This window comes from Alnus glutinosa, chromosome 8 (genome assembly GCF_958979055.1).
Source record: "Alnus glutinosa chromosome 8, dhAlnGlut1.1, whole genome shotgun sequence".
Classification (NCBI taxonomy): domain Eukaryota; kingdom Viridiplantae; phylum Streptophyta; class Magnoliopsida; order Fagales; family Betulaceae; genus Alnus; species Alnus glutinosa.
In genome coordinates, this window is record NC_084893.1 from 26,111,970 (window position 1) to 26,118,050 (window position 6,081).

The window sequence follows — 6,081 nt, forward strand, 5'->3', positions numbered from 1 at the left end:
AGTATATACTTGCCCTTGGCCTTAAGTTTAAAAGTGGTGCTCTTTAAAAAAATAAAAATATTCATGTTTAAAGTCAGCTCCGCAAAAAAAAAAGAAAAAGCTGCCCTTAGGTTTAGGGCCTTTAGGCTTAAGTCGGTGCGCTTTAAAGAATAAAAAATCATGTTTAAACTTTAAAGTCTGGGCAATTGTTTCTCAACAATAAACGATGCGTTTTGCTTTATTGAAACGGTGTGTTTTGCAAAACATAAACACTGGACTTCTATCTTCTTTCTTCTACCTTTAGTTTGACGTCTCTTAACCCTAAAACAGAAACAGACTAACAGTTACAGTGACAAAAAAATCATGTCGGTGCCTGAACGTGAATCCGATCCTCTTTGAAAAATATTTGTTGATGTAAAGCTGATGCCCTCTAACGAGCGGCGGAGGGTGGGCAACCAGGAGATCGGAACAAATTTTACTGCAAATAAGGAAAATTTTGGGGAGTTGAGGGGGGGCATTTGACCCCTCTCGACCCCCCCTCCCTCCGCCCCTGAGTGTATAATATGTTGTCTACTTGAGTTTGTTATATTCTTTGTTATCAGCAGAAGATATGGTATGTAATAGTGTACTACATACTCAGAAAAGTCCCACATGTTCGTTTTATGCTGCAATTTTGTGGTCTGCTTGGTAAGACTTTGCAGATTTTGAACATGGTTTGTGCTGCTGGGTCAGGGAGCATTGTTAGCACGTTTAGTCTATAATTTGTTGGCATAAAATACTGCTTTACTGTGTATATAACAATCACAATGTATATTGAGGGTATTGTATTCTAGGTTTAGAGAATTTTAAGCTTTGATGTAAGTTCACTGAGATTTTCGTCCAAGTAATGAATTGTTATTCTCATCTTATCTTTAATTACCAAATTTTACAACATTATGTATGTATCTTCCTTGTTTGTTATTTTTGTTTTATGGCATATTATATATGCACCTAAAGACTAGTGATAACGTGGTTCCACCATGATTTTTTTAATGGCTTAAACTGAGGAAGAGATGCAACACCCGGTTGAGCATTGCTAGTCTAATTTAACTGCAACTGGCCCTACGATATTGATTAGTGAAGATACTTATAGTCAGACATCTGGACAGTTCAAAGAGGTTGCAGCAGCATTTAAAGCTCTCAAAACGGTCCAGTCGATGCAGATCACCTTTACGAAGAAGTAATGAAGATAAAAAGATATGACAAGGTTATGCTTGTATCTGCATTTGAACATTTGATATACGAAGAAGTTTAGGGAGAAAAGAGAATATACTAAAACCTAATAGATCGTCTTAGAACCATGTCTAATAAGCGGAAGTTAGTAGCTTGAATCTACCCTCTCCATTCCTTAGGGCCGACCCCAGCTGCCAAAGAAAAGAGAGTAGAGAATATGCTTGACACAACCTACATACCCAAGAAGGTTAATATTATCATCAGGACGAATGAATTTCCTGTTTTTCTTACTACTCACTATCTTTTTCAAAGTTCAAACACCCTTGCATACGATTTCCAGTTTCCTTGGAAAAATGCGTCATAATTACAATCGGAGTTGAAGTGTCCTGCGTGAATGAGAAATGCTAAAGTTCCTTCTAGTGTTCTTCTGGTGTCCATCTCGAAGGACATAAATGTAATAAAAAAAATTGCATCTATGTCTTTCTGGATGATATGGATGCAATTTTTTAATTTTTTTTTATTACATTTATGTCCTTTCAAATGGACACCAAAAGACACAAGAAGAAATTCTAGCATTCCTATCCGTAAACACCTCATACACCCAGGAATCAGTTAAATCAGTTAAGAGTGGAAGCAGAGTAAATCATCGCGAACAGAATCTTCAATGATTGATAGAGAGAAAAAGTTGAAGAAGATTTTGTAGTTTCGTACAAGAATGAAAGGACATGCACAACTTGAGCGCGCGCAGTAAAGCTGCAGAGCATTTTGCATGGAAGAAGAAGCTCCAGAACAAAGTCATTTTATAGTCAAACCTGAATCAAGTCACTCGATCACCATGTACATTTAGAAGACCCCAAAACAAAATACAGTAATGGGTTTCCAAAATAGGAAAGAAATACTGAACACGCACGTACCATCTAATTCTTGACCGGAAAAAAAAAAAACATATAACCCGGTGATGATGACGACGACGACGACTTCAATTCATCCACTTCCTTCATCAAGTACTTGAGCTGCTGTCAAAATCCATCAATTTCAGACCCTTCCAATATTCATCATTACTTCCAGCACCCCATATCTTATTCCCCAAATTGAATGCCATTTGATCGCGAGGATCTGCAAAATCCCCAGTCGCACCCTTACTTGCCATAGTCCTCAAGTATTTCGTCCTCAGCTTTCTAACTAAATCAATTAATTCCTCATCTTCAGGAAGATCGACTTGAAGCCAATTATCGATGAAATCATCTAAAGCATTGAGATCATGAAATGGGTATCTCCCATTTGTTGAGTAGTAGTCAATAATGCCATTCAAGAAGCCGATCTGTGTATCAACATCTGTCAAAATCCTGTCGATATAAGAATCATTCAGTTCATTTCTTGGATTCTCGTCTTCACGTAATTCTTCATCATTTATACGAAAACAATTCCTTTTCTTGGGGGGACAAGTAGCGTCTAATAATTCTTCATCATCAAGCAACCTGAGAAGAAAGGGACGATGACCATTCATTGCGGAGTTTCTTGCAGTAGAATCTTTCCAGGCAGAAGAGTACTGTAGAGGAGTCACCGCCTTTCTTTTATTCTCTTCTCCTCTGCATTTTTCTTTCAATTTCTTCCATGATGAGGGGCCAGATTTCGAAGCAGCAAGGGACGTTTTCTCAGAACAAGGTGGCAGAGTTTCTTTTTCATTCGGTTCATTTCTTGGATGATAATCAATCCTATCCTCCGTCGTTTTCTCCTTGTCCCGAAAGATTTTTATCCGTGCCAAGGTTTTTATACGTTTAGCTAGCGTTGCCGAAGGCGGAGGAAGATCAGGCAAGCTGGCATGGAAGGGACGAGCAGCTTGCGAAGCAGCAGGCGGCCTCATCGCGGAGTTTCTTGCAATAGAAGCTTCCCCAGCTGAAGATGGCAGAGGAGTGGTCTCCTTTGTTCCGTCGTCTTCTTCTTGGAGATTCAGAGCCTCTAGTTGTTGTCCTCTTTCTTCCTCCCGCGCCATTACGTCTTCTTGGATTGGAGATCTTTTACTCTGTTCAGACATTTTGCATTCACAGAGAAGAGAGAAAACTCAGAAAAGAGAGTTACGTTTATATGGCAATGTCTGACAGACTTGTGAACTACACAACACAAAATTATAGACTTATAATTTAGCCTCTGTTTCGAAGTAATATATTTTCTGTTAAAAAATGTTATATTTTTAAAAAATGATTTCAAAATATTTTTTAGTGTTTGACTCGTATAGAAAATCAATGACCTTCGGTGGCTGGTGGCAGCCGACGAAGGAGAATAAACTGCGAGAGGGTGTGTCGTACGAGAAGAAAAAACTCTAAGTCGAAAAATGGTTTATGGAAATAAAAAAATGAAATCATTTTACACTTTCTTGGTTTTTCGTTTGACCAAGATTGTCAGTTTTACCAAACACTGAAAAATAGGTTAAACCTTTTCTACGTTGAAACAAACGGAGCCTTAGTGTAATAGGTTAAAAATGTAACGACCTACCCCCAAACGACACAATATTGTCTCCTTTTGACTCCCCCGAACCAGACTTCTCTGGAGGTCACCCATCCTAGCACTACTCTCGTAGAAGCACGCTTAACTACAGAATTTTGATAGGTTTATGGTCATCATGGCTTTAAAATGCGTTTTGTCAAAAATGATGCGAATATACATATAAGCACATACTCATTTTCATACACAGGTGATGTGAGACATCATAATCACCCTCTCTTAGGACTCAGCGTCTTCGTTGCAACCCTCATGGGAAGAAGTAGGAGAACGGAAACTATTGGGGCTAGAAATTATCCAAGACACGTGCAAGAAAATATTGGTGATCAAACAACGATTGTCAACAGCATAGAGTCGTCAAAAAAACTATGCCAATGCGATACGACGAGAATTGGAGTTCGAAATTGGGTCAAAAGTTTTCCTCAAGATTGCTCCTATGAAAGGAGTGATGTGGTTTGGGAGGAAAGGAAAGTTAAGTCCTAGATTCGTTGGCCCATTTGAAATCCTTGAGAAAGTTGGAATGGTAGCATACCGATTAGCATTATCACCGAACCTAGCTAGAATTCACAACGTGTTTCATATATCAATGTTGAGGAAGTACGTCTCGGATTCGACTCACATCTTGGACAACAAACCCCTCGAGATTCACCCCAACATGACCTACGAACAAACACCAATCAAAGTGATGGATAGAAAATAGCAAGTCTTGAGAAACAAGAGCATTTCATTAGTGAAGATCTTATGGAATAATCACTCCGTGGAAGAAGTTTCTTGGGAATTGGAAGAGGTCATGCGGGATAGATAGCCACACTTGTTTAATTGACAACTAAATCATGAATTTGATGTAACTAAAATTTTGTTTTGAATACAATAAAATTTATTGGGTTGCGAATAAAAAAAATATGTGGATTAAACGAAATTCTTACATGACTATTGTGTTAATACGTGTAGTGACGACGCCAGGATGGTTGTCAGACGGACCAATGCACACGATCTTATGTCTCAAACATGTCAAGCGTTGGAAACATTGGTTAAGAAGCTGAGAGATATAGTAAATAGAAAGTGCCAAACTCAAGACGTAATTCTCTCTACCCCGCTTGCCTTTAGGAATGAGACTGAAGTCTCATTCTGGAGGAGGCAAATAGAAGTCTTAGATGATGATGACATTGATGAAGAAAGTACATGCTGCTTCCACTTTAGCCTTGAAGAAGGTTCGAAAAAGGTGTCAGAAGAGGAACCTGATCCATAGGAAGACTCGAACATTTATTACGACTTGGAGGAGGAGGGATTCTTTTACAAACCAGCTGATGTGCTAAGCGATGTGGATAGGCCTGAGTACGACTCAGACACCTCAGGTACATTCCTTAGTTACTAGTGTAGTTTTGTTTACCGAATTTCGAAGACGAAATATTTTTTTAAGGAGGTAAGATTGTAATGATTCTGATCATCTTTTAGAGAGAGAATAGTAATTTACCGATAATGAAGACCCTAGGAGAAAGTAGGTTTAATTTAGCGACAAAAAGTTTGATTCGAAAAACTCAAAAGTGAACAATATTGTGTCGTTGATGGTGTATCATTAGAAAAAGTTTACCATGTTAGACACAATTTATAAATGAAGCAAATTTGTGTCGACCCGTATAATAAAATTACAAATTGATTATTAATTATGGTCATGGATATCAATTATCAAATTGGTTTTGTCGTGAATTTAGTGATCGATAAGCATCTCATATCATGTTTTTGTGTCAATTCAACACATTTATTTTAAATAAGTTAAAACAGGTTGAAATGAGTTATGTTCGTGTCAATCCAATATATATAATATGTTACTCAAAAAAAAATATATATATATATAATATGTTTATTAAACAAGTTATATAAATCATCTTATTTTTATCAACATATTTAATTAAATGGGTCGTCTCAAATCCGAGCATACGCAGCCAAGTTTCTGAAAGGGAGCGTTCGTTAACAAGACTCGATTTACTGACGAGCCCTACCAACTAGCCTTACGTACGTATTGAGCAGAAAAACAGGGGATCCAATACAAGACGTGGCGCCAATGCCCCCCAGGAATTTTCAAAGTGCAACCTCTCGGCCTACAGCCAGCAGCAATCCTGAGAGGAATGCAGAAGATGCAAAGATCCATGGAAGATCTTATAGATCCTCCCTTACTCTTATCTGATTCTTGCTATTTTATATTCAAGGAGGAGAAGGAAAAACTATGCTACTAATGATTAGATTAGAATCTTCAAAGATTGATAGAGAGGAAAAGCTGAAGAAGATTTTGTAGATTTTGTATAAGAATGGAAGGACATGCAAAAGTTGAGCGCAGTAAAGCTTGAGCATTTTGTATTGGAAGAAGAAGCTCCAGAACAAGTGATTTTATAC